The sequence below is a fragment of the Polyodon spathula genome, chromosome 22 (genome assembly GCF_017654505.1).
Source record: "Polyodon spathula isolate WHYD16114869_AA chromosome 22, ASM1765450v1, whole genome shotgun sequence".
Taxonomy (NCBI): domain Eukaryota; kingdom Metazoa; phylum Chordata; class Actinopteri; order Acipenseriformes; family Polyodontidae; genus Polyodon; species Polyodon spathula.
In genome coordinates, this window is record NC_054555.1 from 17,203,941 (window position 1) to 17,230,384 (window position 26,444).

General features: G+C 40.8%; 1 protein-coding gene across 2 annotated transcripts in view; it reads left to right on the forward strand.

The window, feature by feature from the left end:
- Positions 1-26,444, forward strand: part of LOC121297251 (pro-neuregulin-2, membrane-bound isoform-like) — a 178,714-nt gene that overhangs the window by 111,209 nt on the left and 41,061 nt on the right. The gene's annotated exons all lie outside the window — the stretch shown is intronic.

The following is a 26,444-nucleotide window of genomic DNA, read 5'->3' on the forward strand; positions in this document are numbered from 1 at the left end:
TATATATATATATATATATATATATATATATATATATATATATATATATATATATATATATATATATATATATATATATATATATAAGAAACTTATCACTTATATACATCTATAAGTGAGAGAAACTGACTCCTAATAATTATGTTATCCTTTATTGAATTGGCAAGGGAAAAGGACATCGCTTGAGTGAAAATAAAGATCAACAGCAAAACATGAATGGGGAATTGTAATGTTACTGAAGCCTTGGTTATTGCATATTTTAGTTGAGGTGCAAGTATTAGACCATTAACTGCTTAAGTTTGTCAGTGATATTTAGGCCGATATGCTAATTTTTATACCAAGATTGTGAAATGACTGTTATTTAGGTACTGTGGATAGCATCATTATTTTATGAAGACAGCAGATTGAGATAAGAAATTAACAGGTTTCCTTGTGTTTCAATTAAGAATCTCAATGTAACTAAATCAGAATAATGGAAACAATGGTGGTATACCTACCCTAAAGATGCATTTTCCTTTTTTTTGCCAGATTTAGACCTGGTCCTTTGCAAAACACACTATTGGGACACATGTCAGTACAGCTGCTGTCAAACTTTTTGGTTTTGAAGAATGTGTGTGATGTTCAGGTGGGCAAAGCAGGAATCATGCACAGAAATACAGAATACAGCAGCAGATTTTATAAAAAAAAAAAAAAAAATAGTTGTGGGCCATTAAGGCTTGGTCAGGAGGATCACAGCTATGGCAGTGTAAGGGAGAGAGCTTACAGACAACTACTTTCTCTGAGTCTCAGGGATCACAGCTATGGCACTGCAATGGACAGAGCATACAGACAGCTACTTTCTCTGAGTCTCAGGGATCACAGCTATGGCACTGTAAGGGAGAGATCGTACAGACAGCTACTTTCTCTGAGTCCCAGGCTTAAACTGAGGATTTCCCAGCTCTTCCTATACATGTGCTCAGGTTAAATTGGCAGAGACTCTTTCTGAAATCCCTGCCCTAATACAAATATATACAATATTTACAAACTATTTATATAATATATATAATATATATATATATATATATATATATATATATATATATATATATATATATATATATATATATATATATTGTTTTTCCTATAAATATGTCTTCCTACATCATAATGTTTTCCTGTCTGAAGCTTCTGAAGCTGCTGTGGCAAAATATAAAGACATGGAAACACAAAAAGGAATGACTGGAACTCCAAAACACATGGCTCGTACCAATAAAGGAAAATAATTCAAAGGAACTTTTTTTTAAAGCTTGAAAATAATACATACCAAAAAACAACAACACTTGCTGATATACAGTATACCTCTCAAAGTCCCATTTTCGTTCCTTAAGATACATGTCCATTACTGCCCAAAACTAGGCACCTATATTATGAAGTGATATTATCACACAATATCGAGGTAGTGTCCTTTACTACCAATTCTGGTGCTTTCTCCATGTCACAAATTGTTTTAAATTGTAAGGTATTACTCTCCCTCAAGATAAAAAATAACTGAGGGTATCTAAAACAATGTATACTGAAATGAATTAATATTGGTGACATATTGAAGTAGAGGGTCACCCAACCTTCTGAAAAGATGCTCTCACTGTTAGGTGAGCGTTGTTTGCTGTACCTTGTCCAGCGCTGGAGAGAGGAGCTCCACTGTAGCAGACGGCATCTACTGTATCTTGCCTGTCTGTACCTCCCTGTCCTCTGGGTTACAAACCCTTCAAGTACACTGTTCTATAGCATGCTGCTGGGATTGCAACAACCCGTCAATACGTTGTGTACAAATTGGAACTCGCAATAGCTCAATTCTTACAGCTAATTCACTCACAGAACCACACAAGTTCAGAAAAGCAGAGAATGCATTTGAAGATGCGAGGAATTGTAGCCTGAAGCTCATTCAATGAAGCACTGTCTCCATAATTATTCACTCTCTTACAAGCAGGAACGACAGGCTGCCCCTTATTTATGGCTATGCCTTTCACTTTGAAATATAAACTTGTTTAGAGACAACGTTAACAAATGATCTAGAAACAATTCTTATCTGACATTCTGGCGCAGTTTTAGATTCTATCACCCAGTTTCCTGAGACACATCATTTTATTCAGTCAAGCAAATTAATCCAGACTCTATTAATTTATAAAGCATATTCTACTATAAAAGTTTTCAATCTGGCAAAGGGTCATAATAATAATAATAATAATAATAATAATAATAATAATAATAATAATATATATACTGTGGCAGAGCAAAGCTCTGTCCTTTTTAAATTGGCAGGGATGGGGTTAATTTCCCCTACCTGCCTGGGTTTATTATGTTCAGGTGGCTGGGTTTGATTAGTTGATTAGGTTAATTAACGATCAATCAGCGCCCAGCCACCTGACATAAAAGGAGGCCTCTGCTTCTCATTTGGGAGGAGGGAGCTGAGGAAGCTGGTTGTGGTTTGTGGTTTGTGGTTTGTGGTTTGTGGTTTGTGGTTTGTGGTTTGTGGTTTGTGGTTTGTGGTTTGTGGTTTATACATCCAGTGAAGGCATTGCCCAGCCTGGAAACCTTTATTTTTGTAAGTTTGTTTTTTGTACTGTTTTTTTTTTTTTGTATTTAAATCCCTTTATTTTGCCCTTGTGCACTTTTATTTTGTGTTATTTATAATAAAATAGTTATTTTTTTGAACTTCAGACTGTCTCTGGGCCTCTATCCACTCGCCAGCCTGCCACATATACATTCATTTTTTCCTGTGGCTGACATAGTCTGCTTGACCCTAGATGTCCCTTGTTAAAGTTTTTCCTAGTAAAAGCATTACAAAGTATATTAAAGCATAGTGACAGCATGGTAAACCATAACTTGTCAATCCATGGTAAACCATGGTAAATGCAAAAATAACAATAGGACAAGAATGTTAAAAATAGGGATGCACCGAATCAATGTTTGTGGGATTCCGAATCCATCTCAAAAGATTCAGTCGTATACCAAACCAAATACTGAATCTACAAAAACTGTCAAGAAAACTGAAGGAAACTGTTGACTGAAAAATGGACTGGCAGCTACTAACAAGGGACACACACAATCTATAGTTTTGAGCCTTTTAGTTAATAGTATTTTTTATTACCGAATGGAAATATATCCCTGAATAAGATTTCAGTTTGAAATGTGCACAATTTACTGCTACCCCCCTCCCCCCACAACTGAAATGTCAAAATACAGAACTGTTTACTTTACCTTTACAAGAAAGGAGAGCTGACTGGGTGGGACTGTGTGAAGCACAAATATTAAACAAATAAAAACTTTACCTACTGTCACAAGGTTAAATGAAAGAGTGCAGGTGAGTGCAAAGCTATCTATAATAATGGTGCTGCGCTATTTTGATAGATATTGTTTACTGTATAAAAAAATTCAAGCAATACTATTAATCATTGTTACAAGGCTCTCCGGATAGAATCACCACCACTACTAAACAATTAGATACATTTACTAAACTGCTGAAGCAATTCACACTCACTTTACATGTTGAATACATTGCAGTTTAGAGAGGTGAGCTAAAAACCTGACCTGCCTTAAAGTGATCCGAAATTCTGGAGCCTGTTTACAGCCCTATCTGAGATGCTATGAGGAAGAAATTACCATGATGAGTGACCTGAATCCCCCTGCGAAATAAAACCCACTTTGATTTAAATGCACCTTGAGTGTAACACATATCAAATAGGCTATGAAATAGTTTGCACATTATTTTAATAAAACAGCAGTTCACAAATTTTTCAACTTGTATTTGCACATTACAATAACGTAATGCAATTTACCAAAGCATATTGTTCAGCAGCGTCTTGCACATCTGACAGCTGTAGTTACAAAAAATACATATTTCTTTGCACCAATTTTTTTCCCCCTCTCATTATGACCTCAGAACACATCTCAGACAAAGCAACAAAGCACAAAAGTCTACAACAGTTTGTTGTTACTGTATATTACAGGTTTACTGCATAACTGCTCCACGAAAAGTGTGATGTGAATGTGCTGTTGCATACAGGGATATGTTTTCATACGGGGATATGTTTGCATTCAGAAGCTGTGTGACGTGTTTGGTACGTGCGCCACCAGTAATTTAGGGAGTTGAGAGCTGCGACAGAGTTCATCAAACATGTTCTTGTTATTAAATATAGTTATGTTCAACTAACATAACTTGTGTGTTTTATTTAAAGAATAATTTCACACATTGGAGGGATTATTAAAATGGGAAGATATAGGATTCGGATTCTGCTCACTGAATCCTAAGTATTCGACCAAATCTGATCCCTGCTCAAAAAGTAGGTATTCAAGCCGAATTCGAAATCGAATCCTGGATTTGGTGCATCCCTAGTTAAAACTGAAACATGTACTTACTTTAAGGTAGTATAGTATTTGTGGTTTGTCATTTAATTATGTACAGACCATGAGCTCTATTACCTTAGTTAATGTGTCTCCTTTCCATTTTGCCAGAAATATGTTCAGGTACCAAAATAGAAGCAGAGCCCTGGCTAAGCGATGGGGAGTGTGTGGAAAGAACATGTACCTCAAGGGAGCAGTGGAAACAACATGTTTCCTCAAGGAAGGGGTGGAAAGAACATGTACCTCAAGGGAGCAGTGGAAACAACATGTTTCCTCAAGGAAGGGGTGGAAACAACATGTTTCCTCAAGGGAGCAGTGGAAACAACATGTTTCCTCAAGGAAGGGGTGGAAACAACATGTACCTCAAGGGAGCAGTGGAAACAACATGTTTCCTCAAGGAAGGGGTGGAAACAACATGTTTCCTCAAGGGAGCAGTGGAAACAACATGTTTCCTCAAGGAAGGGGTGGAAACAACATGTTTCCTCAAGGAAGGGGTGGAAACAACATGTTTTCTCAAGGAAGGAGTGGAAACAACATGTTTCCTCAAGGGAGCAGTGGAAACAACATGTTTCCTCAAGGAAGAGGTGGAAACAACATGTTTTCTCAAGGAAGCAGTGGAAACAACATGTTTCCTCAAGGGAGCAGTGGAAACAACATGTTTCCTCAAGGAAGGGGTGGAAACAACATGTTTCCTCAAGGGAGGAGTGGAAACAACATGTTTCCTCAAGGAAGGGGTGGAAACAACATGTTTCCTCAAGGGAGGAGTGGAAACAACATGTTTCCTCAAGGAAGGGGTGGAAACAACATGTTTCCTCAAGGGAGGAGTGGAAACAACATGTTTCCTCAAGGAAGGGGTGGAAACAACATGTTTCCTCAAGGGAGGAGTGGAAACAACATGTTTCCTCAAGGAAGGGGTGGAAAGAACATGTTTCCTCAAGGGAGGAGTGGAAACAACATGTTTCCTCAAGGAAGGGGTGGAAACAACATGTTTCCTCAAGGGAGGAGTGGAAACAACATGTTTCCTCAAGGAAGGGGTGGAAACAACATGTTTCCTCAAGGGAGGAGTGGAAACAACATGTTTCCTCAAGGAAGGAGTGGAAACAACATGTTTTCTCAAGGGAGGAGTGGAAACAACATGTTTCCTCAAGGAAGGGGTGGAAACAACATGTTTCCTCAAGGGAGGAGTGGAAACAACATGTTTCCTCAAGGAAGGAGTGGAAACAACATGTTTTCTCAAGGGAGCAGTGGAAACAACATGTTTCCTCAAGGAAGGGGTGGAAACAACGTGTTTCCTCAAGGGAGCAGTGGAAACAACATGTTTCCTCAAGGAAGGCGTGGAAACAACATGTTTTCTCAAGGGAGGAGTGGAAACAACATGTTTCCTCAAGGAAGGGGTGGAAACAACATGTTTCCTCAAGGGAGGAGTGGAAACAACATGTTTCCTCAAGGAAGGGGTGGAAACAACATGTTTTCTCAAGGGAGCGGTGGAAACAACATGTTTCCTCAAGGAAGGGGTGGAAACAGCATGTTTTCTCAAGGGAGGAGTGGAAACAACATGTTTCCTCAAGGAAGGGGTGGAAAGAACATGTTTCCTCAAGGGAGGAGTGGAAAGAACATGTTTCCTCAACGGAGGGGTGGAAACAACGTGTTTCCTCAGGGGAGGGCTGTAAAGAACATGTTTCCTCAAGGGAGGGGTGGAAAGAACATGTTTCCTCTAGGAAGGAGTGGAAAGAACATGTTTCCTCAAGGGAGGAGTGGAAACAACATGTTTCCTCAAGGAAGGGGTGGAAACAATGTTTCCTTAAGGTGTAGGTGGAAACAACGTTTCCTCAAGGGAGGATGTGTGAAAACAACATGGTTCCTCAAGGGAGGGCTTGTGGACATAACATCTTTCCTCAAAGGAGGGGTAGAAACAAAATGTTTCCTCAAGGGAGGACGTGTGAAAACATGTTTCCTCAAGGAAGGATGTGATAAAACATGCAGCACAACCTAAAGAAAACCTTTACCTCACAACAAAACATATTCTCACATTATTTTAACATGACAGTGAACAAGACAGAAATCAATCATGTAATAGTATATATCCAAACCTTTTAATAAATCAATTATGTAACAAGATGAATCAATTTGAATAATAACTCAATTTAGTTAACATTAAAACATATTAATATATTTAAATTAGTCACAAAAATGTATTAATCATAGGCATCAATTTGATTTTTAACTGAATGTTAGCAAGTACAAAAATTCAACACCTCTAATAAGTGAAAACAACATTCTATGAACACAGTTAACAAATTAATCCCACAAACATGTTTTTTTTTAAATATTGAATTTAACACCTTAACACTGACCTATTGCCAAAGCGCTCACTCTCCGTCCCGCCTACAAATAGACAATCTGTGAGATCTGATTTGCAAATTTGTGTTTTGATTGACAGTCCGCCAATACTACCTTCCTACGGTTCATTTTTGTAATCCCAGTAGATTAGACGGCATATATATATTTTTTATGTTTAGCCACTGAAATGGGCTCAGAAAAAAAAGAAACAGCCACAAGGCTGGGCCCGGGTGAAATTACATCTCTGGCACCCTCCCCCACTGACACCGGCAGTGGTTGAAACATTTGTCTGCTTAACATAGTTTTCCCTCAGAATAATTGAATTCTTAGTTTTGGCACTGTTTTCTCAAATGTAATAAAAGGTTGTTGCCTTCCATGTTAATGTAATAATCCACAAGAACAGCCTTTGTCCTTCTGTACTCCCTAGTACTATCTCTTTAATAAACTGCCCAGATGCACTGTGCTGCTTTTCAAGGGATCTTGGCTCTGGTTCTCAAATTTTAGCAGAAGAGCAATCTTTTGATTTACTTCTTATGACAAATCAGGAGGTTGTGAATTTAATTGTCATTAATTTAGCCACGATTTTAGCATCTATTTTTTAAAACCTTTTTATTTGTCATGTGTTGCATATAATTTGGGATATAAAGACATATCAACTACTATAAAATGTTGCCTTTGTTTTCTGATACAATACCTAATCATTTCCTGTGCTGTTTGTCGCTACCTGTCAATTGGTCTGATGACGGACAGCACAGGAAGTAAACAGGATTATTTTATGCTCTATATAACACTTACAGAAAAGTTGTATAATATTGTACCATTGGCTCTCTAGTGTGCATTGATTGGATAATACCATTGGTGTGTCAAAACTATGGAAATATCACCAATGTAATCTATTTTCATAGCAGTATTACTGGGTCAGGGCGATTGTATAATATGTGTTCCCAGTCTATGGTCTGCTCATGGTCCTGCTAGGGTTTCTTCAGTACAGCCATAATAATGAATTTCAATAGAATTTCTCAAGGAAAACCGCTGTCCCAGTGAAAAGTGTTTACTTAGAATCCCCCCAGCGCCCTCTCACTACAGAGTTTGACAGAATCTGTATTGGGTCTGGCAGAACACAAGAAGGAAGTGCATCTTTAATGACTTGTGATGTTGTGTTGATATAAGACTGCTGTGTGTGGAAAGATGACCTGTCTGTTCACTAATGTTTCAATGTCTGTTTTGCACCTTGTGTCCAAGTGTGGTGGTGGACGGGCCCTGACCGATCTCTGCATATACTTTAATTGAGCGCACCACGGCTTCAGAGGTTTTTGCAGGGAACACAGGGCTACCCAGCATGAATGCCGGTAACTGAAACTGGGGAGAAATTACAGAACAAATCTCTGAAAACATTCATCTTTTTTTTCTAACCTATCTTCTTTGCATGCTACATTTCTTCCTGTATAAAAAATGAAATATGTCTGAAGCAACTGCAAATTTAACAGTATGGGCCCTGGTTATTTTAGAAACGTGTAAATTGGCTTCACTCTAGAGATTCAAGTTAATGATTTATTTTATAGAATCTTATGTTTGAAATACAGTAGATGTGTTGTTTTGATCGTTCCAAATATGCAAGCTGGCATATTTAAATGTACATTTTTAGGTGTGAGTATTCTAGGATATATTGTTCACACTTATCTGTGATATTTTAAAGCCATATTTTATGTTCATATATAAAATAATTCAAAGTGTCCAAAAGTAGATACATTTTAGATTGAATTTTGATACAACTAACTGCCTCTTTGCGGCCATTTTTCTTAGAGGCATTTCAAGATATCCATCTATTAGGACCTGCTCAGATAATCTCAGTGTATAGAAATGATTCAGTATATTTCTTTTTTTATGGGTTTTGAAAATGCTATACACATACCTCAACCACTGCTATCTACTCTCCTGTCTGGATACTGTGCTATGATTTACCTAACCCAACCATTTCATGTAAGCCAGGGTGCTTAAAGACCATGGTGCTGGCACTATGTTTGGACTTTGATTCCAAGGCTATGATCTTTTATAATGGCAGCAAGCCAGATGAAGCCATTCATTCTGTGGCACTTTAATGTTTCACTTGGTCGTATTTCAAAGTCTGTCTTAAATTATTAAACATGCACTCAACAAATTAGAGTCTTGGCATTATTCTAGAGGAGAGGCTTAGCTTGCTACACTAAATCCTGGTGAGACCAATTCTCATAAAGACAGGGGTGGGGTGGGGTGGGGGGGTTCCCATCTCTTGACCTTGAATGACCTCTGACCTGGACCAAAAGGCAAGATCTCTGCTTTTGTGTTTTTGTTATGGTAACTTGAAGACATCTTCAAATGTAATTTTATTATTCTGTTGCCCCGATGTTGACTTATTTAAATGTTTAAATCAGTGTGAGTATAAGACAAGGTGACTTGAATAGAAAGAGGAGGTCTGTTCAGTCCTGGTTCTTAGGATTCTGTAGACAAACTCAAAGCAGCTCAAAGTCAGGTGAAGGCAAAATTAAAGAAAACAAAGAAACAGAACCCAGATCCACTCAGAATGTGTGCAAACAGGATGCAATAGTATAGGGATGAAACAATGGAAATATAATTGATGCTACTCACACTTCTATTCATCAGAGCTCTGCCTCTATGAGGACAGGTGATTGAATGCAGAATGTCTGGAGTGAAGCATTTGTTCTTTATTTCATCTTCATTTGACACCAGGGCTGGTACTGCACAAGATTATAATGGTCCTGCATTGGTACTTTAGGGATCAAGGAGTCTTTATTCTAATATATATATATAGATATCTAATATATATATATATATAGTATATTATATAGGATATATATATATATATATATATATATATTACATATATCGGCCATATAAAAGTTTTAGTTTTTATTGAAATTTAAGCAGTTCAAGTCCAGTGAATAACCTGAAATGGTACAAAGGTAAGCGGTAAACTGCCAGAGGTTAAAAAAAAAAAAAAAAGTTTAGGTTACCAAAAACTGAAAAATAATGTACATTTCAGAGTTATACAAAAAGGCCTTTTTCAGGGAACAAGTAATGGGTTAACAACTTACAGCTGTTCTGCAGCAATGGAAGTAAATTAAGTCTTGAAAGTTGATGCTAACAAGTCCTACAGGTGTTCCAACTTTTGTTGATTACTTACAAACCCTCTGTCTGTATAAAAGCAGTGTTGGAACAGATTGTGTTACTACACCCTCTTAAGCATTATTTGGACAGTATTGTATTGCAGGAAGTAGTATATTGCTATCATAATGGCGAGAAAAAGCAATTAACAAAGGAAGACAGACAGACCATTATAACCCTTAAAAGCGTAGGTCTTTCCTTTAGATAAATTGCAAAGAAAGCCAAGGTGTCAGTGAGTACAGTTTCCTACACCATCAAAAGGCACTTGGAAACTGGAGGAAACTCTGACAGGAAGAGGTCTGGCAGACCCAAAGCCACAACAGAATCAGAAGACAAGTTTCTGAGAGTCAACAGCTTGCGTAATAGGCGGCTCACAGGACAACAGCTTCAAGCACAGCTTAACACTGGTCGAAGTAAGCAAGTCTCAGTTTCAACTGTGAAGAGAAGACTTCGAGCTGCAGGTTTGACAGGTCGAGTGGCAGAAAGAAAGCCATTGCTAAGAAGGCAAAATAAGAAAAAGCAGATTGCCTGGGCCATGAAGCACTGCCAGTGGACTACTGAAGACTGGAAGAAGGTCTTATGGACCGATGAATCAAAATTTGAAATCTTTGGTTCATCACGCAGGGTTTTTGTACGCCGTCGAGTAGGCGAAAGGATGATTTCTCGGTGTGTGACACGAACTGTCAAACATGGAGGAGGAAGCGTGATGGTCTGGGGCTCTTTTGCTGGATCCAGAGTCGGCGACTTGCACAGAGTGAGTGGCACCCTGAACCAAAATGACTTCCACAGCATTTTTCAGCGCCATGCAATACCCTCTAGTATATGCCTAGTTGGTCAGGGGTTCATCCTACAGCAAGATAATGACCAAAAACATACCTCCAGGCTATGTCAGAACTACCTTAGAAGAAAAGAACAAGACGGTAGGCTTCAAATCATGGAATGGCCAGCACAGTCTCCAGACTTAAACCCCATCGAGCTGGTTTGGGATGAACTGGACAGAAGGGTGAAAGCAAAGCAACCTACAAGTGCAACACATTTGTGGGAACTTCTGCAACAGTGCTGGGAAGAACTTTTCCATCAATATTTGATTTCCATTGTAGAAAGAATGCCAAGGGTGTGTTCGGCTGTTATATCTGCAAAAGGTGGCTACCTTGATGAGTCAAAAATTTAGATAAAATTTTGTTAAACAAAACTATTCCATGATTTCTTTTTTATCTCCAATTATTTATTTGTGCTATACTTTAATTTCAGAGTACATTGAGACATTAAACTGCATAAATTTCAATAAAAACTGGAAAAATGGAGGTGTTCTAAAACTTTTGACCGGTAGTATATATATATATATATATATATATATATATATATATATATATATATATATATATAGATATATATATATATATTAGATAGATAGATAGATAGATAGATAGATAGATAGATAGATAGATAGATAGATAGATAGATACACACACACACACTGAGTGTACAAAACATTAGGAACACCTGCTCTTTCCATGAAATAGACTGATGAGGTGAATCCAGATGAAAGCTATGATCCCTTATTGATGTAACCTGTTAAATCCACTTCAATCAGTGTAGATGAAGGGGAGACAGGTTAAAGAAGGATTTTTAAGCCTTGACACAATTGAGACATGGATTGTGTATGTGTGCCTCTGGCAAAGTGCCCACCCTTGTGTGTATTTTGTGTTATAGGTTGTGTGTTAATGTTGGTGCATAGTCATTGGTACATGGGATATAAACAGGTCTGTGTAACACGAGTGTTTCAAATGTATACTTGTATTTAGGCATGAGGATTGCACAGCACTTCATGTGCAAGTAAAAAGTAATAATATGTGAGCACGGGGAATTGCACTTTATTAATTAACGTGCAGTTGTACCGCGACTCCAATTGAATGATTGATTAGCAATCGAATCTCGGTACAGCTGTATAAAAGCAGCATGTTTTCACTCACTCTGGGTTTTTGTGTGTTCGGTGAGTGTAGAACGGGATTGGAGATGGAGGTAATAATACAAATAATAACGTAAAGTAAAATAGCAGCTCACCGTGTTTGTCTGTGTAGTTCGTTTTTGTTTGTCTCTTTGTTTTGACTGCCAGTGCCGTGTTCTGTTTTTGTCCTGTTTTATTTTATAATAACAAACCGCGCAGCAGTGCATTCATTCATTATTTTACTCGCAGTGCTGTGTATTAATTTCTGGTCTGATGTCATCTACTACAGCCGTCTTTGTGACAGTGCCATTCAGAGGGTAAATGGGCAAGACAAAAGATTTAAGTGTCTTTGAATGGGGTATGGTAGTAGGTGCCAGGTGCACCGGTTTGAGTCTGTACCGACAGATTGGAAAATTGCAAACGTAATACCGATCCACAAAAAGGGAAACAAAACTGAACCAGGTAACTACAGACCAGTAAGCCTGACTTCTATTATATGTAAACTTATGGAAACTATAATAAGATCCAAAATGGAAAATTACCTATATGGTAACAGGGTCCTGGGAGACAGTCAACATGGTTTTAGGAAAGGGAGATCGTGTCTAACTAACTTGCTTGATTTTTTTGAGGATGCAACAAAGGATGCAACAAAGCATATGACACAGTTTATTTAAATTTCCAGAAAGCTGTTGACAAAGTCGCACAAAAGATTCATTCTCAAACTGAACGCAGTTGGGATTCATAGAAACGCATGTACATGAATTAGGGAGTGGTTAACATGTAGAAAACAGAAAGTACTGATTAGAGGAGAAACCTCAGAATGGAGTGTGGTAACCAGTGGTGTACCACAGGGATCAGTATTAGTTCCTCTGCTATTCCTAATCTACATTAATGATTTAGATTCTGGTATAGTAAGCAAACTTGTTAAATTTGCAGACGACACAAAAGTCGGAGGAGTGGCAAACACTATTGTAGTAGCAAGGGTCATTCAAAATGATCTAGACAAGATTCAGAACTGGGCAGACACATGGCAAATGACATTTAATAGAGAAAAGTGTAAGGTACTGCACGCAGGAAATAAAAATGTACATTATAAATATCATATGGGAGATACTGAAATCGGAGAAGGAATCTATGAAAAAGACCTGGGAGTTTTTGTTGACTCAGAAATATCTTCATCTAGACAATGTGGGGAAGCTATAAAAAAGGCTAACAAGATGCTCGGATACATTGTGAAAAGTGTTGAATTTAAATCAAGGGAAGTAATGTTGAAACTGTACAATGCACTAGTAAGACCTCATCTTGAATATTGTGTGCAGTTCTGGTCACCTCGCTATAAAAAAGATATTGCTGCTCTAAAAGAGTGCAAAGAAGAACGACCAGAATTATTCCGGGATTAAAAGGCATGTCATATGCAGACAGGCTAAAAGAATTGAATCTGTTTAGTCTTGAACAAAGAAGACTACGTGGCGACCTAATTCAAGCATTCAAAATTCTAAAAGGTATTGACAGTGTCAACCCAAGGGACTTTTTTGACCTGAAAAAAGAAACAAGAACCAGGGGTCACAAATGGAGATTAGACAAAGGGGCATTCAGAACAAAAAATAGGAGGCACTTTTTTACACAGAGAATTGTGGGTCTGGAATCAACTCACCAGTAATGTTATTGAAGCTGACACCCTAGGATCCTTCAAGAAGCTGCTTGATGAGATTCTGGGATCAATAAGCTACTAACAACCAAACGAGCAAGATGTGCCGAATGGCCTCCTCTCGTTTGTAAACTTTCTTATGTTCTTAATAACTGCAACGCTGCTGGGTGTTTCACACTCAGCAGTTTCCCTTGTGTATCAAGGATGGTCCACCATCCAAAGGACATACAGCCAACGGCAGGCCAGTGGTCGAAAATGACTCATTGATGAAAGAGGCCAAAGAAGGCTGACACAAATTGTGCAGAGCAATAGACGGGCTACAGTTAGTCAACTGACAGTCCAGTACAACATTGGTGCCGAAAGACCCATAAAAGAATGCACAACTCATCGTACCTTGACACGAATGAGGTATGGCAGCCGACGACCTAACAGAGTTCCACTTCTTTCAGCAAAACAAAATACTGTGGTTGCAGTGGGCTAAAGAACAAAAACACTGGACACTGGAGGATTGGAAAAACATTGCCTGGTCTGATGAATCCCGGTTCCTCCTGTTTTACGCTAATGGGAGGAACTAGGGTATGGAGAAAACCACATTACATGCATCCATCATGCCGCATGATCAACATTGCAGGCTGGTGGTGGTGTTGTGTGATGGTGTGGGGTGTGTTTTCATGGCACACATTGGGCACCTTGATAAAAGTGGAGAAATATTTGACTAGGATTGTCCAGGAATGGTTATATGAACATGACAGAGAATTCAGCTTACTGCAGTGGCCTGCCCAATCACCAGATCTCAATCTAATTGAGCATCTCTGGGATGAGATGGAATGAGCTATTCGGAGTAGAGATCCACTACCAGCCAACTGGACACATCTGTGGGAAGCAATGGAGTCAACATGGGCCAGCATCCCTTTGGAACGCTTTCAACATCTTGTAGATTCCATGCCCCGTCGAATTGAGGTATATATATATATATATGGATTGATTAACAGTGATTAACAACTGTTTAATTTAGGAAGAGGATTGAGCCTGACCTTGATAATGTTCCTGGAATTACATAGTTGAAAAGACAGAAGCATGTTTTCGTAATTCCAGGGCCATTATCATCCTGTAATCAGCCAGAAGTCAGCTATTGAATCGATGAAGTTCTGAAGTACTTTATAGGGATATATGGGGTACCGCTGCACTAGTTGGACAGAATTGTTCACTTGCACATATATTTTAATATGGGATCAATTCATACCAAGATGTTGAAAGGGATGGGGGTTGTTCTACAGGTATTCAATCCTTGTAGGAGAGCAGTGTAGTTCCATTTTCATGTTTTCAAGTCATAAAGCTTGGTTCACTCACACAGCAAGCCAGTTTCTTTCAGTTTGTTTTTTTGTTTTGTTTTTGGGGGGGGGGGGGGGGGGTTACATGTATTTTAACTTTAGTTACTGTATATTTCCTTATGTGCAGTGCATTCCTCTGTGCCAGGAGTCATCTGTTCCCGATACTGCACACTGGTTCCTTGATAAGCACTGTAACTAATGCATACCACCATTAATCTGCACATGCAGGCTGTGGTGCTCTAGCTGTGGAAGGCTGTACAGATTGATGGTGTTTTTTTTTTGGTTCCAGACAGAAAACTGTCTGGGGGTTGGTTATTAGGGATGTAGCTCAAATCTTAGATTCATATCCACTTTCACAGGAAAAAAATAAGTTTGACCCATAGTTAGACTTTTGGGTTATAAAAAAAAAAAATTCAGTCAAACACACCCATGTTACTTCCCTTTTCTATGGACACAGTTAATCGTATTTTTTAAATAAAATCTGTGGTTTAATGGATCAAATTTCCACAAGTATTTGAGCTCGTATGCCTGAAAGTTTGATTGAATAGCTACATAAAACAGGATATTAAGCAGGCCATCAACAGCACTGTTATTGATTGAATCGACACCTCAGACTTAAAATAGCAATTACAGTACATAGGTGTGTGGATTTAATAAAGGCACTTCAGCTAATTAAGTACAGGGGAATGTTTTTTAAAAGAAGTGGTGCTCAGTTTGGCTGAGACTGCCTGTCATCCTTCATCACACCCCAATATGGCCTGGAGGTTGGTACAAACTGAAAGAAACTGGCTTGCTGTGATAGTGAACCAAGCTTTATGATTTGAAAAGGTGCTGAAACTGTAGTTTGGCATCTGCCATTCTGGCTCTACATGCATTAGTTTACTACACAATTTGTTTTGATCCATGACGGTGCCAGGTTTACAGCTTTCACCAACATTGATTTGGGAGGTACTAATCATGTTTGAGCTGTCTTAATTATGGAAATACGAAATTAATGCATGCATTAGTGTGATTTTATTATTGTCAGATTAGTTTACAAATTGCAGCCTCTAGATAAAATATCTAGATAAAATAAATTACTTTATGGCAGTAGCTATTAAGCACTGACACATTATTATTATTATTATTATTATTATTATTATTATTATTATTATTATTATTATTATTATTATTATTATTATTATTAAAATGGCAATGAAAAACATCCGTTTATGAGTAAATGCAACTGTAAAGGAAGAGGATCATTGTAAATGCAGTAAGGTGAGTAATAAAATGACTCCATTGTGATTCAGCAGTTGGTTCAAACACTTTAACAACAAATGCTGGATTGTAAATAAATATAAAACTATAAAGAAAATTCAGAAATAGGAAAACAGGGTTTTTATGTTGGGTTGTTTTTTGGTTGATAATAATAATAATAATAATAATAATAATAATAATAATAATAATAATAATAATAATAATAATAATAATAGCATCAGTAATAAAACAAACTTAAATGAGATGGATGTAGTAATTGTATCAACTAAATATATGATTAAAACCAAGATTAGCCCTAGTTTTAATTACTGCCAGTTGGTTTAAAAAGCTCTTAATGGGGTGATGATGCAAATTGGAATACTTGGCCCAGCCATACTTACTGCGCACTGTGACTGAAGTGAACATTAGCACCTCTCAACAGGCCAGAACAGACACTTCAGAAAAAAAAAAAAAAAAATAACATGTGTTTTTCATTTAGGCAGAAAGCTATCTGTGACTGCAATAAAGATGCATGTTTTTGTTATGAAAGGGCTATAAATAGAGTCAGTAAATTATTTAAATCAATAAATTAAAGGCCCATAAGCAGGCACATGTTTTATGAAGCTAAAATGAAGGTAATATTTTAAAAATGATGTTGTCCCCAGCTTGACTCCTGCTCAGGAATGCAAGCTTTTTTTTGGAGCTGTAAAGTACATGATAAAAGAAAGATCTTTCAAATCAACATGCTTTTACACTTCCTATGGATTTATTTTCTGTGTATGTTTTAAATTCCAGAAAATTAAACCAGATTTTATTACACATCAAATTATTAATTAAGTTTAAAGGGTTTTTATACTGTATATATATATCCTATTGAATTTGGTCAGATCTTTTTGTGGGTTGTAGTAGTATTTAGAGGGAGTCTGAGAGAAAAAAAATGACACCAAAGTTTGGTGCTTCTTTCATTTGTTTCGTGTGCAAGAGCGCCTTTACTGGATGTGCCACTCGGGAGCCCCAAGGGATGGTTTTTTGGAATACTGGCATAACTTGGGCCAGCTTGAGGGCAGCAGGAACCGAGCCTGACTCCAGGGACAGTTTGAAAGTGTGCTTAATGGAAGGAGCAAGATCAGAAGCACAGAGACAGACAAGGTTAGTCGAGGACAGGAGAGTACCAGTTAGAGGGGATGAAGAGACCCAATCCGAGAGTTTCAGAGGATTCAGCAGATTCTTGGGACGGAATGAGACAACTGTATTAGTAGCGGTGAAAGGAGCAGGGAGATTAATATTAGCAGTGATTAAGAAATGGTCAGAGAGAGAGATATCTGAGACGGAGAGTTTTGAGAGGTCAAGACCCTTGGTGATGAGCAGATCCAGGGTGTGTCCTCGGGTGTGAGTGGGGGCGTTGACAGATTGAGAGTCCAAGACAGTCTAGAAATGTGTTGAAGTCTGTCACTAGGGGGAAGGAAGGCGAGTCAAAATGAATGTTCAAGTCACTTAGGAGCAGGAGTCAGTCAGTAGAAGTGCATAGGAGGGAGAAGAATTCTGAAAAAACTGCAATAAAAGCAGTTATTCTTAGGTGGATGGGAGATAACAGCAATGGTGAGGGACATGGGAGAAAAGGCAGCAGGCAAAGACAAGCAAAGAAAAACTAAGGAAGCGAGCACAGAATTAGCAACAACAGCAGAGCCCCCAGTGAGGCGAGGTTTGTCAAAGAGAGCCCTTTGGGGTGGCTAGATGCACAAGTCACAAAGAAACCTAGAACAACATCTAAGGATCTGCAAGCCTCTCTCACCTCTAAGGTCAGTGTTCATGACTCCACCATCAGAAAGACAATGGGCAAAAATGGAATTCATGGCAGAGTAGCAAGGCGGAAACCATTGCTCACTAAGAAGAACATGAATGCTCGTCTCAAGTTTGCCAAAAAGCATCTGGAAGATCCTCAAGAGTTCTGGAACAATGTTCTGTGAACAGATGAGTCAAAAGCGGAACTTATTGGCCAACATGGGCCCCGTTATGTCTGGCAAAAACCAAACACTGCATTCCACAGTAAGTACCTCATACTAATGGTCAAGCACGGTGGTGGTAGTGTCATGATTTGGATGCTTTGCTGCATCAGGACCTGGATGACTTGCCAGCATTGACAGAATCATGAATTCTACTCTGTATCAGAGAATTCTACAGGTCATCTGTCCATGAGCTGAAGCTGAAGCGTAGCTGTGTCATGCAGCAAGACAATGATCCGAAACAAACAAGTAAGTCTACATCAGAATGGTTGGAGAACAAGAAATTTAAAGTTTTGGAATGGTCTAATCAAAGTCCAGACCTCAACCCCATTGAGGTGTTGTGGCAGGGTCAGAAACAAGCAGTTTATGCTCAAAAACATACAAATGTCATTGAGTTGAAGAAAAATTCCTCCACGGCGCTGTAAGAGACTGATCAATAACTACAGAAAACATTTGGTTGCAGTTATTGCTGCTAAAGATGGCGTAACCAGTTATTGAATCTAAGGGGGTGATAACTTTTTCACACAGGGGCATTGTGTGTATACCCAGCATCAAAAAAAGTATCAATATTACAATACATTTATTTTCAAAAAAAAATAAGGCATATAAATGATGGACATTGAAGAAATGTTTTTGTTTTCTTTTTAATCATTCGATCATTCATCCTTGACCATGACATGCTTGAGTGACTTATTGAAACATATGCACTTAATCACCTAATTAGTGAAACAGTTGATTGGACACTGGGTATGGAGTGATTTCAGCTGTTGAATTCCAAGCTTGAATAAAAACAATAAAGAAAATCACAGAAGAAAAAAAAAACAATATGCCACATCTGTCAAGAGAGGAGGCTGGACTAGGGCTGTGGCTTGCTGTCTTGGGTGCTCACAGCCAGCAATTTCAAACCTAGGGAGACGCTATAACCAGACACACTCTGTCAATGACAGGCCACGAACTGGTGGACCAAGGGTCACAACACCTAACCAAGATCGACAGATGATTTTGCATCATCTTTGTGATGTCAGTTGTAAATTAGCACAATAAAAAGTCACTGCACTGGCTCTAAAACACAGTTTGTCATTTTTCAATCACATCCAGTGAATTTTATCAAATATAAGTGATATGTTTCTGTTGATGCTGAAATATAATTGATGCATGTCTTTTGATATTGAAATTTAAGTGATAAGTTTCTTTTGATGTCTAAGATTATTTTCTGCAGATTTAGCTTTTTGAGATGCTATCAAGATATGAATGGTTCAGGTAAAGATTAAATGTCCACAAAAAAGGTGTATTTCCAGTAATTGTCCCCTCTGCAAGCAATGGCATTGCAGATCAAATGGTGGGCTTGCAGTCCCAAACAAAAAGGTTCCCAGAATATATAACAATAAATACAGTCTCAAGATGACCATGCTCCATGGTTCTGTCTTAGATTGAGGTGATGTGGCAGTGCAGTTGCTCTGTTGCTGCTCTCTCAGGTTGAGGTGAAGTGGCAGTGCAGGTGATCCATGGTGCTCTCTCAGATTTAGGTGATGTGGCAGTGCAGGATCTCCGTGGGACTGTCTCAGGTTGAGGTGATGTGGCAGTTCAGGTGCTCTGTAGTACTGTCTCAGAATGAGGTGATGTGGCAGTGCAGGTGCTCCATGGTTCTGTCTGAGATTGAGGTGATGTGACAGTGCAGGTGCTCCATGTTTCTGTCTCAGATTGAGGTGATGTGGTAGTGCAGGTGCTCTGTGGTGATCTCTCAGACTGAGGTGGTGGCAATGCAGGGCTCCATGTTTCTGTCTCAGATTGAGGTCATGTGGCAGTGCAGGTGTTCTATGGTGCTGTCTCAGGTTGAGATGATGTGGCAATGTAGGTGCTTTGTGGTAATGTTCCAGATTGAGGTGATGTGGCAGTTTAGGTGCTCTGTGGTACTGTCTCAGATTGAGGTGATGTGGCAATGCAAGTACTCCGTGGTGATCTCTCAGATTGAGGTGATGTGGCAAAGCAGGTGCTCCATGATTCTGTCTCAGATTGAGGTCATGTGGCAGTGCAGGTGTTCTATGGTGCTGTCTCAGGTTGAGATGATGTGGCAGTACAGGTGCTTTGTGGTAATGTTCCAGATTGAGGTGATGTGGCAGTTTAGGTGCTCTGTGGTACTGTCTCAGATTGAGGTGATGTGGCAATGCAGGTACTCCGTGGTGATCTCTCAGATTGAGGTGATGTGGCAAAGCAGGTGCTCCATGATTCTGTCTCAGATTGAGGTCATGTGGCAGTGCAGGTGCTCCATGGTGCTGTCTCAGGTTGTGGTGATGTGGCAGTGCAGGTGCTCCATGATGATCTCTCAGGTTGAGGTAATGTGGCAGTGCAGGTCTTCCATGGTGATGTCTCAGATTGAGGTGATGTGGCAGTGCAGTTGCTCCATGGTGATCTCTCAGATTGAGGTGAAGTGGCAGTGCAGGTGGTCCGTTGTGATCTTTCAGATTCAGGTTATGTGGCAGTGCAGGTGTTCTGTGGTGCTGTCTCAGGTTGAGGTGATGTGGCAGTGCAGGTGTTCTGTGGTGATGTCTCAGATTGAGGTGATGTGACAGTGCAGGTGCTGCGTGGTACGGTCTCAGGTTGAGGTGATGTGACAGTGCAGGTGCTCCATATTTCTGTCTCAGATTGAGGTGATGTGGCAGTGCAGGTGTTCTGTGGTGCTGTCTCAGGTTGAGGTGATGTGGCAGTGCAGGTGCTCCATAGTTCTGTCTCAGATTGAGGTGATGTGGCAGTGCAGGTGCACGTGTTAATATCTCAGAATGAGGTGATGTGGCATTGCAAGTGCTCCATGGTTCTTTCTCAGATTGAGGTGATGTGGCAGTGTAGGTGCTCCGTGATGCTCTTTCAGATTGAGGTTATGTGGCAGTGCAGGTCTTTCGTGGTGATGTCTCAGATTGAGGTGATGTGGCAGTTCAGGTGCTCTGTAGTACTGTCTCATTTTGAGGTAATATGGCAGTTCAGGGGCTCTGTAGTACTGTCTCATTTTGAGGTAATGTGGCAGTGCAGGTGCTCTGTGGTGATGTCTCATATTGAGGTGATGTGGCAGTGCAGGTCCTCAGTGGTGCTCGCTCAGATTTTGGTGATGTGGCAGTGCAGGTGCTCCATAGTTCTGTCTCAGATTGAGGTGATGTGGCAGTGCAGGTGCTCTGTGGTTCTGTCTCAGATTGAGGTGATGTGCCAGTGCAGGTGCTCCATGGTGCTGTCTCAGGTTGAGGTGATGTAGCAGTGTAGGTGCTGCATGGTTCTGTCTCAGATTGAGTTGATGTGGCAGTGCAGGTGCTCTATGATTCTGTCTCAGATTGAGGTGTTGTGGCAGTGCAGGTGCTCCATCGTGCTCTCTCAGGTTAAGGTGATGTGGCAGTGCAGGTGCTCTGTGGTGATGTTTCAGGTTGTGGTGATGTGACAGTGCAGGTGCTCCATTGTGCTGTCTCAGGTTGAGGTGAGGTGGCAGTGCAGGTGCACGTAGTGCTGTCTCAGAATGAGGTGATGTGGCAGTGCAGGTGCTTTGTGTTGATGTTCCATATTGAGGTGATGTGGCAGTTTAGGTGCTCTGTGGTGCTGTCTCAGATTGAGTTGATGTGTCAGTGCAGGTGCTTCGTGATGCTCTCTCCAATTGTGGTTATGTGGCACTGCAGGTCTTTCGTGATGATGTCTCATATTGAGGTGATGTGGCAGTGCGGGTGCTCCGTAGTACTGTCTCATTTTGAGGTAATTCGGCAGTGCAGGTGCTCTGTGGTGATATCTCAGATTGAGGTGATGTTGCAGTGCAGGTCCTCCGTGGTGCTCTCTGAGATTTAGGTGATGTGGCAGTGCAGGTGCTGCGTGGTACGGTCTCAGGTTGAGGTGATGTGGCAGTGCAGGTGCTCCGAGGGATAATGCTGGCTCCAAAGCTTCAGCTCCCGAGTCCATCTCCGTCTGCATACCCAAAAACAAAACAACACAGAGCGCTCTCTCTTCCTACCTCCCTGTGATCAGCCCAGCCCGCACTCTATCCAGTCACTGCGCCGCTCTCTATCCAGTCTCTGCTCCGCGCTCTATCCAGTCGCTGCTCTGCGCTATATCCATTTGCTGCGCCACGCTCTACCCAGTCGCTGCTCCGCGCTCTATCCAGTCGCTGCGCCTCACTCTACCCAGTCGCTGCTCCGCGCTCTAGCCAATCGCTTTTCCGCACTCTATCCAGTCACTGCGCAGAACACAGCTAATCATAATAGAGCTGTTCAGCCATGCCCTTTCACCAACATGGCCTACTGGTTCTGTCCTACCATCAAGTTGGACCATCTGTGAAGGTGTATCACCAACCTTACTTAGCACCCTCCCTGGTTGGGAGGTAGATTTACAGTTTAGATTAATTATCTACTGTTAACATGTTTCAAACAACACAATATTGCAAAGAAAAGATAGCAGACATTTAGGTTTGCGATTCTACAATCACTTAATACGTCTTGATATATTGCAGTTTGGGTAAGAGAGCTGCAAGCGAAGCATGAAAAGGGTGTGCTTTTGATTTGATTGGTTTCTTGGGTGAAATTTCTTACTGTGATTTATACAGTAATCACATTTAGTGTTCAAAACATTTTTTTCTCCAGTTTTTGTGAGTTCTTGTGTCTCCTTAGTTGATAGGTGTTAGTTTAACGCAGCTTTTCTTCCTTTCAATTAATTAAAAAGTGAATCCACATTTAGAAAATCTTTGAAAATCAAGCATGTGAGGTGTCCAGGAGAGTGCTGGTTGGAAACAGTTTCATAATGTGGGTATCATTATTAAACCTTGTCTTATTATGAAAGTATATTTTAACATTACTGTACATGAAATGACGAACACACAAGAAACATTACAGCGCCACCCAAACATTAGTCTGTCTGCAAGTTAGAGTAATGTAAAACCATAGCCACGGAGGAAGACAGTTCTGCTAATGCCTTCATCATGGCATTTACATAAACATTTGTCCAACTGACTTCTTCATTGTTACATCTCTTTTGCACTTTCATTAGCTACACATTACTTATATGTGCAGTTTTGAAAGTTTTAGCAAATATATATTCTCATTTTAAAACATAATTTCCATCCATTAATAAAATTGACTGGGCAGTATTTAACACATGACTTATAAAACTACTGTCTGGTTATTTTACCAGCCAATAATGGGTTTAGATGTGATTTACCATCATGGATTGTTGTCAAGAGATTTTATGTAACCAACTGTCAGGCATGCAAATGAGCTGTGTCCCCTGCTTAAAACATCAGTGGCATACACCGTTTGTTTACACCATCACGTTATGGCTACATAGCAATTCTAAAGACAGATAGGTTGCCCGAAATATCGGGATTTCAGATTTCTAAAAATAAATTAAATAAATTTCACACACAGGTGCTGGATGTGAGCGAGACTTTACATCAGGGGCAGTGTTTGCTTTCCTAAAAAAGTACTGTAGCCACCAGAAATATAATTTCTGTACTGTTTCCACACATTTCCTTTCCAGTGCACAAGAAGGTATAGAAGGCACTGGAGTGTCAGCATGCTCTGGTTATTTTTCTCATAATATCGTGGCGAAGCTCAGTTCCTCACACTTTGAAGCATAACGCCGATACTGCTGTGCAAAAGAGCCAGGTGCTCTTGCAGGAGCAGATATTGGGCTCATGTCTACATGTTTAGATTGTCTCCTACCAGCCCTGACCCCTAACCCTGTACACGCTACAATAGGGTTAAAAAACGTTTGGTTGAATGACAAATGGCACAGAAAGACAACACCACACAATTAAATTAAAATACAATTATTTGTTAAATGCACAATTCATTCAAATACAGACAATACTAATACATCTCAACTCTGTTTTTCATACAGTACACCTTACCATATAAAAAGCTTCTTTTAAACTAAAATAAATCAAGAAATACAGCTAGGTTGAAAGATCCTGCCTGTCACACAATACTACTCGGTTTCATAGAGAAATTGGATTAGAAAACGCTACATATTTTTAGCATTTTATTTGTAGTTACTAAAATACAACTTCTTGAACTAACAATCCTGAGATCTTTTATTAAACATCATGCAATCAAATAAACTACAAAATGATACCAGTATTGTAAAAGTCTACTGGAATCCATAATAGTAGTACAATATTTCATGGTAGAAAGCACTGCGAGTAAAATAACGAATGAATGCGCTGCTGCACGGTTTGCTTTTATAAAATAAAACAGGACAAAAATAGGACAAAAACAGGACACGGCACTGGCAGCCAAAACAAAGAGACAAACAAAAACGAACTACACAGACAAACACGGTGAGCTGCTATTTTACTTTATGTTATTATTTGTATTATTACCTTCGTCTCCAATCCCATTCTCCACTCACCGAACACACAAAAACCCAGAGTGAGTGAAAACATGCTGCTTTTATACAGCTGTACCGAGACTCGATTGCTAATCATTCATTCAATTGGAGTCGCGGTAGAACTGCACGTGAATTAATAAAGTGCAATTCCATGTGCTCGCATATTATTACATTTTACCTGCATGTGAGGTGCTGTGCAATCCTCGTGTCTAAATACAAATATACATTTTAAACCACTCGTGTTACACAGACCTATTTACATCCTGTGTACCAATGACTATACACCAACATTAACACACTACACATAACATACACACAGGGGCGGGGCAACATTGCCATATATTCCCCCCCTCCCCTTGTGCGTAGCACACATGGCCTCAGTGTGCCACCTCCCCCCTTAAAATCCCAAAAGTCTTGCTCAAAGTCCCAGGCCAAGAACAGGGACTTTATGGGGTTCATGGGCGGCAATGTTGCCAGTAGCCAGGCTGCTACTGGCCATGCTGTCAGCAGATATCTCTCCTCCCGCTGTACCACTGGCAGCAGAAATGCTGCCAATAGCGAGGTTGTCAGACTGACGTGCTGACAGCTCCTTAAGCAGGGGCAATTCCAGCAGCGGAAAGGCTGCTGAGGAAGGTGGTCTCCTGACCTTTCTCCCCTTCTCAGCTGGCAGCTCCCTCCTGTGGGACTCCAGCCACAAGAACTCCTGCAGCGAAATTGCTGCGGGGGAAGGTGGTCTCCTGACCTCTCCCCCATTCTTCATAGCCGGCAGCTCCCTCTGGGGGGCTCAGGCCACACTGACCCCTGCGGCCGAGTGGAGCTAACGGCGACCCCTGGCAAAGCAGTTCTGACTACCCCAGGCGAAGACAGTGCCGGACCCTCGGGAGGCGAACTCGGGAGCGGAGCCCCTGGCCATAGAGGCGGCAGAGGGAGCTCCGCTTCTCCCTTGTACCCTCCAATCGGTGGCTCCACAGTCAATGCGGAGCTGCAGGCCACCCCAGGCTATGCTGTGAGGCAGGCAACCCCAGACGATGCCAGTCAAGCATCCTTGGTCGAAGCGAGACAGGCATCCTTAGGTGAAGCGAGGCAGGCATCCTTGGGTGAAGTGAGACAGGCATCCTTGTGCGAAGAGAAGCGAGGCAGGCATCCTTGGATGAAGCAAGGCAGGCATCCTTGGGCGAAAATGTGCAGAGAGTCAGGACAGGCTGGGGTGCGAGTTTTGGACCTCTTCTCTGCAACTGCGGCCGGTTCAAGTGCTTCCCTCAGCAGCCTATGCAATGGCTACTGAGGACTGCCAGCATCTATACCTTGTCCTTCTGGTGATGGAAGAGGCAGGTCCTGCTCCTCTCCCTCTGAGGGTGATGGAGGCAGAGGCAGAGGCAGCTCCCGTCATGGTGGGGGAATTGTTACTACCAGGCATTCATCCTCTGCTGGTGGAAAGGGATGCAGCAGGCATTCACCCTCTGCTGGTGGAAAGGGACCCAGCAGGTATTCACCCTTTGCTGATGGAAAGGGACCCAGCAGGCATTCACCCTCTGCTGGTGGATGGGGACCCATCAGGCATTCACCCCCTGCTGATGGAGGTGGCAGAGGTAGAGACAGCTCCTGCTGCTCTACTCCTGAGAGCATTGTGTAGTCTTCTGGCGACAGAGGTGGGAGCAGCGTGTAGTCTCTTGGCAATGGAGGTGGGAGCAGCGTGTAGTCTCCTGGCAAAGGAGGCTCTCCCTCACTTGCCAGGTGCTGGTGTGGCTCTCCCTCACTTGCAGGGGACAGCAGTGTTGGCTCCTCTCGCTCTGGTGCCGGAGACAGCATTGGGGCTTCTCCTGATGAGACCAGAGATGAATACCATGGCTGTGATGTCTCAGAGGGACACTGGATGGTGTTGCTGTTCCCAAGTTCCCCAAAGCTCCCCATCTTGGTGGAGGTAGAAACAGCAGTCCCTTGGGCTTTGGATTTCTGCGGTCCCCATGGACACACGGGCTCCTCCCACTCAGGCATTACTTCTGCCTCTGCATAATGAGTGGGGCAGATGGCCAACGTGTGCCCAT